This window comes from Grampus griseus, assembly GCF_964374135.1.
Source record: "Grampus griseus genome assembly, chromosome: 1".
In the NCBI taxonomy this organism is placed as follows: Eukaryota; Metazoa; Chordata; class Mammalia; order Artiodactyla; family Delphinidae; genus Grampus; species Grampus griseus.
Window position 1 is genome coordinate 150,828,102 of NC_139017.1, and position 14,132 is coordinate 150,842,233.

Sequence of the window (14,132 nt, forward strand, 5' to 3'; positions counted from 1 at the left end):
AGAGCTTGAGAGAGAAAGCATTTTTAAGAGGTGGGAGTCTGGATGCTACTTACTATTTTGTTTTTCACAAAAAACAATAAAAAATAAAAGCAAACATGAACCTTTAGAGCTGAGGAGTCTCCTTTCCATCAACAGAAGGGAAACTCCTTGACTACCCTGGGGTGTGACAGTTGGGTCTAGAAGTGTTGCCTTCTGAGCTGGGAATCAGCAGAAACTATTAGCGAGGCAACGGTCTGGCCACTCAAGGCTCTCACTTCTGCCTCTGTCATTCACAGCTCAGCATCACTCCCACGAACATGATGATTGCCTTGGACACCTCTGCCAAAATCCTCCAGCGCATCCTGCAGTGAGAGTTCACAGAAAAGAATGTGTGAGCTGGAAGGAATCGTGTCCATTACTTCTCAAAGCAAACTCATGAAGAGCCTATTTCATAGTGGACCCTTGCGGGGCACACATAGAGGACACAGCAATGGGGCAGACACAGTCCCTGCCCTCATGGAGTTTACAATCTAGTGGGGGAGACTGAAAAGTCCACAGGTCATTCCAATGTCATAGGACACACCCTGCCTTGAGAAACATGCTGGAAGGCGTTGGAGGGAAACACCTAACACAGGGAAGGCTTTCAAGAGAGGATGATGCTCAACTAAACTCGATACTGAACTCAATGAACAATGACCTTGGTGGCAGCATGGGAACTAAGTGGCTGCATGAGGCTGTATTGCAGGGTGCTTGAGGCAGGACTGCAGGGGAAGGTGAGAGACTGTCCAGTGGGTAAGGACGGCCAGATCACAAAAGTTGCTTTATAACAGCTACAATAGGAATTTGGTCTGTATCCTGAAGTCCATGGGGAGCCATTCAAGATTCATTTTAGGTTTGTTTTTTCAGTTTTTTAATTGAGGTATAATTGACATATAACATTATATTAATTTCAGGTGTACAACATGATATGTTTTCCCCCAAGACAAAACTCATTTAAGAATTTTAAGCAGTGGACTTCCCAGGTGGCGCAGTGGTTAAGAATCCGCCTGCCAATGGAGGGGACACGGGTTCGATTCCTGGTCCGGGAATATCCTACATGCCGCGGAGCAACTAAGCCCGTGAGCCACCACTACTGAGCCTGCGTGCTGTAACTACTGAAGCCTGTGCGCCTCGAGCCCGTGCTCCGCAATAGGAGAAGCCACTGCAATGAGAAGCCTGCGCACCACAACGAAGACCCAATGCAGCCAAAAAATAAATAATTATTTTTTAAATTAAAAAAAAATTTTTTTTAATTAAAAAAATAAGAATCTTGGGGCTTCCCTGGTGGTGCAGGGGTTGAGTCCCCCTGCCGATTCAGGGGACACAGGTTCGTGCCCCGGTCCGGGAAGATCCCACACGCCACGGAGCAGCTAGGCCCGTGAGCCATGGCCGTTGAGCCTGTGCATCCGGAGTCTGTGCTCCGCAACTGGAGAGGTCACAACAGTGAGAGGCCCACATACCGCAAAAAAAAAAAAAAAAGAATCTTAAGCAGGGAACTAACATGACTGAATTTGTTTGGAGAGACCACACTGGCTAAAATTTGCAGGGGCGTGGTAGGCAGAATAATGGCTTCCCAAAGATTTCCACATCCTAACCTCTGGAACCTGTGAATATGTTACATTACGTGGCCAAAGGGATTTTGCAGGCATGATTAAATTAATGCTTTTGAGATGAGGAGATTATCCTAGATTAGCCGATGGGCTCTATGGAAGTGGGGGGAGGGCAGGAGGGAGAGGCAGAGGAGATTTGCTATGGAAGAATGATAAGAAAGATGTATCATGGCTGGCTGTGAAAAATGGAAAAGGAGGGCTATGAGCCAAGGAATATAGGAAGCCTTTATTTATTTATTTATTAAATAATGAATTGGGTCCTATTTATTTATTTAGCTACTCTTTAGTGGGGTGCAGAGGACTTATTGTGGTGGCTTCTTTTGCTGCAGAGCACAGGCTATAGGCATGTGGGCTTCAGTAGTTGTGGCACGCAGGCTCAGTAGTTGTGGCTCATGGGTTCTAGAGTGGAGGCTCAGTAGTTGTGGCGCACGGGCTTAGTTGCTCCGCAGCATGTGGGATATTCCCGGACCAGGGATCGAACCCGTGTCCCCTCCATTGGCAGGCGGATTCTTAACCACTGTGCCACCAGGGAAGTCCTAGGAAGTCTTTAGAAGGTAGAAAAGTAAAGGAAATAGACTCTCCTCTAGAGTCTCTGGAAAGGAAGACGGCCATGCTCACATCTTGATTTTAGCCCAGTGTCGGACTTCTGACCCACAGAACTTTGAGACCACAGACTTGTGTGGTTTTAGGCCACTGCGTTTGAGGTAATTTGTTACAACAGCAATAAGAACTAATAATACAGATTTGGGGCTGCTGTAACAGATACCTGAATAAGTGGAAGTGACTTTGGAATTGGACTGTGGGAAGAGGCGGGAGAAACTCTGAGGGGTATGAACGAAAAAAACCGAGATCACCTTGAACAGACTTTAGTAGAAATATGGAGACTAATGACTCTGCCAGTGAGGACTCAGAAAGAAGCATGGCAGAGAAAACATAAATCGACTTGCAGGATACCTAAATCAGCATGAACAGACTTGGTAGCAATATGAATGCTAGAGGTGCTGCCTGTGAGGCCTCAGGCTCAGAAGGAGATGAGGAACATGTCATTGGAAACTGGAGGAAAGGGTGATACCCAGTGGCCAAAAAAAACAAACAAACCAAAAACCCCCAAACCTTAGGACTGTGTGCCCTGCAGTTCTGTGGAAAGCAGAACTTCTCAACAATGAACTTGGATATTTAGCTGAGGAGATTTCCAAGCAAAGAGTTGAAGGGTGTGGCCTGGTTTCTTGCCACTTACGGTAAAATGAGAGGGGAAACATAAATTGAAAGAAGAACTGACCAACAAAAAAGAACCAGGACTTGATGATTTGGGGAATTCTCAGCCTATCTAAATTGCACATGATATTAAAATGAAGAGATTCACAGCCAGGAAAGCTGCTTCAGGGGAAAGGCTGAGGATGTGCTGGACAATCTTTTGTTAATTTCTCTGAAAGATCCAAAGATTTGCGCATTCAGCCGTATAAAGGCTTTTTGGAAAGATTAAGTATGTGACCCAGAGATTCCCCTCAGCTATCTCAACAGAAGCCAAAAATAGAAATGAAACGATCTAGGGCAGATCTGTGGAGGAGCCTCTTGTCTAATGGAGTGAATTCTTGGGACTTACGTGAGAGACCTACAAGGTTCTTGAGAATTTTATACCAGGAGAAACAGTGGAACTTGGACTGAAAGGGACAGAGAGGATGAAATGAAAGAAGATTACATGACTCCCAAAATTCTACAGGCAAGAAACAGGCTGATAAAACTAGCCTTGAAACAGCTGCTATCTTTCAAGAAAAAAGAAAAATGACTCAGGAGGCAGATCTGTGGGCCTGGAGAGCTGAGCCTTGAGCTACAGTGTATTATTCCTAGGCCTTGAAACTTACTGGAGTTTGTCCAACTTAACTTTGAAATTACTTGGGACTGGTGATTCCTTTATCTCTTCTTTTTCTCTCTTTTTGTACACGAATATCTATAACTGTTACCTTATGCCAGTAGCACCATTCTATTTGGGGAGCAGAGAGCTTACAGGTCCACAGATGGAGAGAAACTTCACTAGATTATACTGAGTGTCATCCAATACCTAACAAACACAGACAATTTCAGTGGTGAGACTTGAGACTTTTGAGCTGATGAGATTTTGGACTTTGAGTAGATACTTTAGTGGGTTGAGACTTTGGGGGAACTTTTTGGAATGAGGTGAATGTATTTTTCATGTAAGACAGACATACTTGGAGGGCAGAGAGATGACTATGGTGGGTAAAATAAGAGCTCTCGTGTCCACATCCTAATCCCCAGAATCTGTGAATTTGTAGGAGGATCTTTGTAGATATAATGAAGTTGAGGATCTTGAGATGGAGAGATTACCCCAGATTATACGTGGGTCCAAATGCAATCACAAGGAAATGTGATTTTTTTTTTAATTAGAGGAAAACAGAAGAGAGAAGCATAGAGAAATTTGACTCTGAACGAATGGTCAGAGAGATGTAATTTTTCTGACTCTGAACGAATGGTCAGAGAGATGTAATTTTTCTGGCTTTGAAGATGGAGGATGGGAATCATGAACCAAGGAATGTGGGAAGCCTCTAGAATGTGGAAAAGGCTAAGAAATGGACTCTCCCATAGAGCCTCCAGAAGGGAACACAACAAACCAACAAGGGGCAAAACTGAGGCAAAGAGTCAAATTCAGAGGTGGTTGTAATCCAAGCAAAAGAGGCTGGAGTCCAGAGTTGCAGTGGGGATGGATTGATAAACATATATGAGGTATTGTGACTGGAACATGGTGATAATACTTCTGGGGGAGAAGAGAGGGAAGAGTCCAGGCTGACACCCAGATTTTTGGCTTAAGCAACAGGGCAAAGGAACCATTGGCTGTGTGGGCCACACAGGAAGAAGAGCAAGCTTGGGGGCAAGCAGATCATTTCATTTTGGACATATCAAGTTGGTGATACCTGGGGAACATCCAAGAAGCAGTTGGATAAGTGCTCTGAGGCTCTGGGGAAAACTTAAGTGATAGCTAAAGTCAGTGGAGTGGGTTAGGTGGCCCAAGAAGAACATATGCATTAAGAAGAAAAGGACAAGACAGGACCCTTTGGAGTGGTAAATAAGGGTATGCAGAGAAAAGAAACCCACAAAGGAGCTTGAGAAGGGACACCTATAGAAAAGCAGGAGGAAAACAAGGAGAATATAACTCATGGGAGCCAGCACTGGGGTTTACCAATGTTGTACCAGAACTGGGAAAGAATCAGATGCAAGAAATAGGGGGGAATATGGAACCAAGACCAGGATTGGGCAGTTCACAGGAGTCTGGAGGAGCTCTGCTCTGGCTTGAGAAGGAAGAATGGTGGTTGGCATTTTCTGCTAGGCATATGACAGCAGCCAGAGTCCAGGGGAGCAAACCTACTTAAGGCTGGGGCTCTGCTTAGAATGGGCAGCTGGTTCCAAGAAGGGCTTCTAGCTCCTCTCACTGTGCTGTGGCTAAGAGACCCGTGCTCCACTACCCCCACCCCATTCCAGCAGGGAGGAGGGCTCATGTTACCTGTGCTCTGAACATTCGTCCTGTTCCCTGTCTTTACTTACAAAGTTCCTTCTACCTAAAATAAATATCCAAAGCTTGCAGGGCACCGTGCTAAGCACTTCATGGACATCAAGAGGCATTAGTGTTGCCTCTGTTTTACAAATGAGGAAACTGAGGTTCAAAGAGGTGAAGTGACTTGCCCAAGGTCACACAATTAGTTTGTGGTAGATTCAGGACCCAAGTTTAGCTGAATACAATTTCTGAGGTGTAATTCCCCAGAAGCTGTGATCTCTCCCTCAGTGACTTCCCACCGTGTTTTATCTTCTCTCTCCATTCCATCTCCCTAGGGACTTTTCCACCTGAGAAAAAGGCTTTTATTCACCTTGTGAAGTTTTCAGCATGGTGTTATGCGGCAGAGAACCACTAGGTGACACCAGAGGACCAGAACCCTGATTTTCTGCAGGCCAGGAGTTGGACTCTCACAGAGAGGGAGGAATGGGTGGGGAAGGGGGCGTGACCTTTTATTCGTGACCCAAGTCCACATCTCCTTCCCATCAGAATTGCAGAGAAAGGATCAGGGATTGGAAGATTAGAGATTAGAGATCCGAGTATTGTAAACTGGAGTGGCACAGGCCTCAAGTCTAAGAATTCACTAAGAGGAATTTCCCTGGTGGCTCAGTGGTTAAGAATCCACCTGCCGATGCAGGGGACACGGGTTCGAGACCTCTTCGGGGAAGATCCTACATGCCGCGGAGAAACTAAGCCCGTGTGCCACAAGAACTGAGCCTGCGCTCTAGAGCCCGTGAGCCACAACTACTGGAGCCCGCACGCCTAGAGCCGGTGCTCCCAAAGAGAGAAGCCACCGCAATGAGAAGCCCGCGCACCGCAACGAAGAGTAGCCCCCGCTCTCTGCAACTAGAGAAAGCCCTCGCGCAGCAACGAAGACCCAACGCAGCCAAAAATAAATACACAAATAAATTAATTAATTAATTTAAAAAAAGAAGGGCTAGGAGCAGCAAAATAAAAGCGATGGCAGGCTTGTGGCGGGGCTGGATTTCATTCCACTCCCTGCTCTGTCACCCACTTTTGTGCAGAGCTCAAGGGGAAATCACTTCATTCCTCTAAGCCTGTCTTCTTGTCATAAAATGGGAATAATCAAGGGACCAACCTCATCGAGGGGCTGTGAGGACTTAACAACCAAATGCACATAACACACTAGTACAATATTTGTCATCTAGCAAGTGCTCAATATGTATTATTATAAATATATAATTATATTATAATAATACAAATATATAAATGATAAATGTTCCTAATAAATAGTAGTTTTTAGCTATCCTTTTTATGATTTTGTCACTTAATTAATTCCTCACACTATAGGCCTGAAACATAGTAAGTAAGTCCGTGGAAAAAAATTTTTTTTAATGAATTTCAGTCATGTGCTCTTGGTTAATCCAGGTTGTAGAGGCTGGGAAGACTTTCTGGAGGGGGGAGTCTTTAAGGACCAGCTAAGGATAACCACACCCTCTGTAGTACACAGAACAGTGCCCGGGTATAGAAAAAAATGTGCAGCGAATATTTTGGAAAGAAGGAAGGGAAAGAAGATGAGTGGAGGGAAGGAAATGAGGGAGGAAGAGCAAAAAGAAAGAAAAGATCAAGGAAATTTTTTGGTTGAGCTAAGCATATCTGAGAAGGAGCTACAAATAGGACCCCTAGCAAAATCCTTGTTAGAGAGTTGACATCAATATATCCTTGGCCCCCATAGTCCTCCAAGCTTCCTATAACACAGCCTACAGCATGCTTCTTTTTTATCTGACCCCCCCACCCCCAAGTGTGAGCTCTGTGAAGCGTCTACCTTGTTCAAAGTTATACCTACCCAGTATAAAGCAGGTGTTCACTAAATAGTTGTTAAATTCCTAAATTGGGCTGAGTTCCAGTTCTGGTAACAGTGGAGGAAGTTGTCAAAATATTCAACAAAAAAACTAAATTATGGAACAGGAAAGTGACCAAAAGCAGGCACAAACTGAAGGAGGATTCAGCATTTAAAATAAGGGAGCCACGCTAGATGTGGATTTTCTGCCAAAGGTATTTCTCAATTTTCACAGCACAGGGAAACTAAAATTCAAACAGAAATCCAGAATCCTATCGGTTTGATGAATCAGAGGACAGAGTTCATAGCTGCCACAGTGACTAAAAATTTAGGGGAAAACACCAGAAACAAAAGAGCCAAAAGGAGGGATGGCCAAAAATTTGTACATAAACTGCCTTCTAATCCTTGGCTAACTTCTGAATTGCACATGCACAAACAAGACTCCAAGTACCCCACGGAGAAATCCATAATGAAGGATGAGAGAACTGAGCAAAGATTTTAGCTGCTGTCCACTGCAAGAAAGACAGTTTGGAGTTTAAATTATGCTAGGTTAGAAATGCTTGGCAAATACCCAGGATTCTATTAAAATCCCAGAAAGACCACAGCTTAGGAAAAACCTCTATATCCTATAACTAAGAGATATACCCTAGATCTAGGAGCAGAACCAAAAGTAGACTTACCCCAACAAAAAGCTAACATCCGTAGGTTCAGGATGATCCACCAGTAAGTTAACTGTTGGCTGAAAAATATTTTGACACTCTGACACTCTTCAGAAGAATATTACAAAATTCAGAGTCTCTATAGCACATCATTCATGTCCAGTGTATATATATATATATATATATATATATATATACTGAAGAAACCAAGAAACCAAAAAAATGTAATTCATAGTCAAATAGAAAAATAAGTCAATAGAAACAGAGCCATACAGAAATAGAGACACAAATGTACAGAACAAACATATGGACACCAAGGGGGGAAAGTGGCAGGGGTGGGTGGTGGGATGAACTGGGAGATTAGGATTGACACATATACACTAATATGTATAAAATAGATAACTAAGAAGAACCTGCTCTATAAAAAATAAATAAAATTCAAAAAAAAGAGAAAGAAACAGAGCTATAGACAATCCAGATATTGGAATTAGCACCCAAGGACTTTAAAATAACCATGAAAATATACGTTTAATAGTCTACAAGAAAAGATGGATTTCATATTACGTAAAAAAATGAGGAAGTTCAGGAGAGACTTGGAAACAGTAGAAAAGAACCAAATGGAAAGCCTAGAAATGAAAAATACAACATCTGAAATTTTAAAATGTATTGGATGTATTAATAGCAGATTTGACACAACTAAAGAAATAATCCATATATGTAAGACAAGATAATAGGAATCAAGCAGTCTGAATCATAGAGAAAAATAAAAGATTGGGAAAAAATAATCACAAATTTCATGATCTATGGGACACTATTGAAGGGTCCAATATATGTATAATTAGAGTTCCAGAAAGACTGGAGAGAGAGATTATGAGAAATAACAAATTTTTGAGGAAACATTGCTAACAAATTTCTAAATTTAATTTTTAAAAAAACCGTAGCAATCTATATATACAGGAAGCTCAGAAACACAAAGTATGATTAGTACAAATCAAACCACATCAGAATACATAATAGTCAAACTATTGAAAACTTAAAAATAAAGAAATAACTTAAAAGTGGCCAGAGATTTTCAAAAAACATATTACATACAGGGAAACAACTATAAAAATGACAACTGAGTAGTCACTAGAAACAGTGGATCCCAGATGACACTGGAACAATATCTTTAAAGTGCTAAAACAAAACAAACAAAAAGACCCCTGCAAATCTAGAATTCAAGGTCCAATGAAAATATATTTCAAAAATGAAGACAAAATGAAGAAATTTCAGTTAGATTGAAGTTGAATTTGTCACCAAAGACCCAAATGTGTGAAATGATGTAGAAGGGACTTCAGCTTGAATGGAAATTATACAAAATGTCACTTTGGATTTACACAAAAGAAGGAAGAGCACTGGAAATGGTAAATATGTTGATAAACATGAAGTATATTATTTTTTACTTTCTAAATTCTTTAAAAGTCAGTGGGGGCTTCCTTGGTGGCGCAGTGGTTAAGAATCTGCCTGCCAATGCAGGGGACACGGGTTTGAGCCCTGGTCTGGGAAGATCCCACATGCTGCGGAGCAACAAAGCCCGTGAGCCACAACTACTGAGCCCACGTGCCGCAACTACTGAAAGCTGTGTGCCTAGAGTCCATACGCTGTAACAAGAGAAGCCACCGTGGTGAGAAGCCCACACACGACAACAACGAGTAGCCCCTGCTTGCTGCAACTAGAGAAAAGCCCACATGCAGCAAGGAAGGACCAATACAGCCAATAAATAAATAAATAAACTTATTTAAAAAAAAAAGTCAGTGGACTTTTGGAGAGTGATGTCAGCAAGATGGTGCAATAGGAAGTCCAAACCTTGCTCCCCAACAAAGATACAGACTTAACAACAATATACAGTTCAGAATGCCTTTATGAGAACTCAGAAACCAGTTAAGAAGTCACGGTACCCCAGGCAAATGCAAAGCCAAGAACAGCCATGTTGAAACAGTAATAGAAGATAGTACCTAAACTATTTGTGGAATTTAATTCTAAAAATACAAACGTTATAGGTTCTTATGAAGATAAAATATTTTTATTTCTCTTGGAAAAAAGGTCAATGGACTTCTTAAAGCAAAAAATAATGACAACATATTGTGGGGTTTATAACATATGCAGAAGTAAAATATACAACAAAAACAGTATAATGAACAGGACGGGTGGCAATGAAATTATACTGTCGTAAGGTTCTTACATTATACATGAGGTGGTATGATATTACTTCTAAGTAGACTGTGATAAGATAGAGGAGCATATTGTAAGTCCCCACAGCAATCACTAATAAAAGAATACAAAGAGATATCATTAAGATGCCAGTAGAGGGGTTTCCCTGGTGGCTCAGTGGTTAAGAATCCGCCTGCCAATGCAGGGGACATGGGTTCGAGCCCTGGTCTGGGAGGATCCCACATGCCGCGGAGCAACTAAGTAGTTGTGCCGTGCGCCACAACTACTGAGCCTGCGCTCTAGAGCCTGTGAGCCACAGCTACTGAGCCGGTGCGCCTAGAGCCCGTGCTCCACAACAAGAGAAGCCACCGCAATGAGAAGCCCGCGCACCACAATGAAGAGTAGCCCCCGCTCACGGCAAGCCCGCACGCAACAACAAAGACCCAACACAACCAAAAATAAAAAATAAATAAATAAAATTTTTTAAAAAAATAAATAAAATGCCAGTAGAGGAGATAAAATAAAATGCTAAAATATACTCAATTATACCAAAAGAAGACAGGAAAGAAGGGACCAAGAAACAAGAGAGAAGATAAAAGAAAATAACAAGTTGATAAAATTAAACCCAATCATGTCTATAATTACTTTAAATGTAGGTGGGCCACTCTAATTAAAAGGCAAAGATTATCAGGCTGGAAAACAAATCAAGACCCAACTATGTACTGTTTACAAGAGGTGAAATGTAAATATAAAGACACAAAAGGTTTAAAGTAAAATGATGAAATAAGATGTCATGCAGGGGCTTCCCTGGTGGTGAAGTGGTTAAGAATCTGCCTGCCGATGCAGGGGACCTAGTTTCGATCCCTGGTCCGGGAAGATCCCACATACCGCGGGGCAACTAAGCCCATGTGCCACAACCACTGAGCCTGTGCTCTAGAGCCCGCAAGCCACAACTACTGAGCCCACGTGCCGCAACTACTGAAGCCCACGTGCCTACAGCCTGTGCTCCACAACAAGAGAAGCCACCGCAATGAGAAGCCTGTGCACCGCAATGAAGAGTAGCTCCCACTTGCTGCAACTAGAGAAAGCCCACGCGCAGCAATGAAGACCCAAAGCAGCCAAAAAAAAAAAAAAAAAAAAAATGGTGTCATGCAAACTCTAAACACATGAAAGCTGGAGTGACTATATTAATATCACACAAAATAGCCTTCAAGACGAGGAGTATTACCAAAGATAAAGTGGGTAAGTTTATAATGATAAACAGATTAATCAAGAATACATAACAATCCTAAATATCAACACACTTAATAGCAGAACTACAAAATACACAAAACAAAAATTGACAAAGTGAAATTGAAAATTAGACAAATCCGCGATTGTAGCAGGAGATTTTAACACCTCTTTTAAAATAATTGATAGAATTTATAGACCAACAAACATGAGTAAGGATATAGAAAATTTGAACAACACTACCAGTCAACTTCGCCTAACTGGCATTTATAAAATCTTGAAAGCAGCAGTTGAAAAAACACTTACATTACCTCAAGGGAGGAAAAAGCAATGTGAATGCTGATGTCTCACCAGTAACCGTGAAGTCCAGAAGGAAGTGGCACACTTTTCAAGTGTTGAAAGAAAAGACTATCAACCCAAAATCAGTGAAAATAAACTTCAATAATGAAGGATAGGGCTTCCCTGGTGGCGCAGTGGTTGGGAGTCCGCCTGCCGATGCAGCGGACACGGGTTCGTGCCCCGGTCCGGGAGGTCCCACATGCCGCGGAGCGGCTGGGCTCGTGAACCATGGCCGCTGAGCCTGCGCGTCCGGAGCCTGTGCTCCGCAGCGGGAGAGGCCACAACAGTGAGAGGCCCGCGTACCGAAAAAAAAAAAATCTGGTAATGAAATGTTAGCAAGGATGAGGAGAAATTGGAACCCTCATACACTGCTAATAGGAATGTAAAATGGTACTGCTGATTTGGAAACAGCCTGGCAGTTCCTTGAACGGGGAAGCCCCAGAATTTCTTTTTTTTTCTTTTCTTTCTTTTTTTTTTTTTGCGTTACGTGGGCCTCTCACTGTTGTGGCCTCTCCCGTTGCGGGGCACAGGCTCCGGACGCGTAGGCTCAGTGGCCATGGCTCACGGGCCCAGCCGCTCCGCGGCATGTGGGATCTTCCCGGACCGGGGCACGAACCTGCGTTCCCTGCATCGGCAGGCGGACTCTCAACCACTGCGCCACCAGGGAAGCCCCAGAATTTCTTTTTTTACTTTCTAAATTCTTTAAAAGTTAGTGGGGGCTTCCTTGCCGCTCCACGGCATGTGGGATCCTCCCGGACCGGGGCACGAACCCGTGTCCCCTGCATCGGCAGGCGGACTCTCAACCACTGCACCACCAGGGAAGCCCTCATTACCTGATTTTTTATTATATCCGCCCCAGTGGGTGTGAAGTGCTACCTCATTGTGGTTTTGATTTGCATTCTCCTAATGACTAATGATGCTGCATCCAGGCTCTGTGCATCCTTTGGGAGAGATGAGGTTGGTAGGGTGTGATGTCAATGTTTCCTTCTGATCAATGTTTCCTTCCTGGCTTCTTGGGCCACCATTTTCAGGTTTATTCTTGCAGAGGTAATTACTATGGTAGGTGGAAAGACAAGAGCAGACATTTGAGTTTCTTTTTTTGGCATTTTGAGGTGATCTTAAACTTTTCTTCTTTAATAATGTGGTGAATTACATTAGTAGATTTTCTAATTTTAAACTCGGTATAAAACTAACTTGGAATTTATAGACTAAGTTGACATCTTTGCAACGTTGAGACTTCCTCTCCAGGAATGTGGATATATGACTCTCCATTTATTCCCTGTTCCTTAACAGCTATATGAGATTGGCTGGAACCTCTGATCCATGTCTTGTGTCTAAGATTTCTCCTGATCAGCTCCTGCTTTGAGCTTAAGCTTCCACTGGACTGGTTCAGTTTATAAGCCCGAGTGTGCTAGGTTGTACTTTCCAAAGATGGCTGCACCAATATATGTCCCGTCCTCCATGCTCTTCTTCTTCTTTTTTTGGGGGGGGGGGCGGTTGTTTTGTTTTGTTTTGTTGGTTGTTGTTGGCTTAAACAACAGAAGTTTATTTTCTCTCAATTCTGGAGGCTGGTAGTTCAAGATCAAGGTGCTGGCAGGGTTGGTTTCTCCTGAGACCTCTCTCCCTGTCTTACGAGTGGCTGCCTTGTCGCTGTGATTTCACACGGTCTTTCTTTTATGCATGTGCATTCCTCATGTCTCTGCTTCTTCCTACTGGTCTTGGAGGGTCTCCTGGGGAGGTGGGAGGGGGGCCTTCTCTTGGGACATGAAAGCTGGTGGCGAACATACCTGGGAGTACTCACCCGAAGGCTGACATCTTGTTTGGGCCCCCATGCTCTTCTTGAAATGTGACATTGACACTCATCCATCAGGAGTTGAGGGTCTCTGTTCCTTCCCCTTGAAACTGGGCAAACCTTTGTAATTGCCTGCACCAAAAGCATGTGGTGAAGTTGACACTGTGTGATTTCCGAGCCTGGGTCCTGGGAGGCAATTCTGCTTTAGTCTGGTGTTGTCCTGCTCTCACTGAGCTGCTGTGTAAGAAGTTCAGCTACCTAGAAGCTGCCATGTGGGAGATACTTGTGGCAAGCTCACAACGGGATCAAGGAGAGAGCTGCCCAAGAAATTCCATTTGTTCCAGCCTATTGAAGGCTTCCCAGTACAGACACCAGAAACATGAGTGAAGAAGCCTCCTGCTGACCCCAATTCCAGTCACCATCTGACTGCAAACTTATAATAGACCTCAAGTCAGAACCAATCAGCAGAGCCATTCTTGAATTCCCAATCCAAGAAATGGTTGTTTTAAGCCACTCAGTTTTCAGATGGTTTGTTATGCTGCAATAAACAATGAATACACTCATGTGTGCTGTCCAAACGTGAAGCTCATCCCCTTTTCACAAACACACAAAAAAACAACACTTACTCCTCGGAGGCTTTTGTGTGTTTAGTCTACAAAGAGAGGAAGAAATAAACAACATAAAACCAACAACTTTGGACATCCCATTTCTTAGACGTCCTTTACAAATAGTTCCGCACACCCAGGCAGTGCCCATCAGCCCTCTCTCACCTCCTCCTCCTCTCATCTTACTTCCTACAAACTCCAAATCCTTCTTCACTCTGTTAGGCAGTGCAATTAAGTTCTCTCAAGCCCTTTCTCCCAAACTCAGCTCCAGGAACCCCTTTCAAAGCCCAAGGCTCTTTGCCAACATGCCCAATGGAGCTGAACTT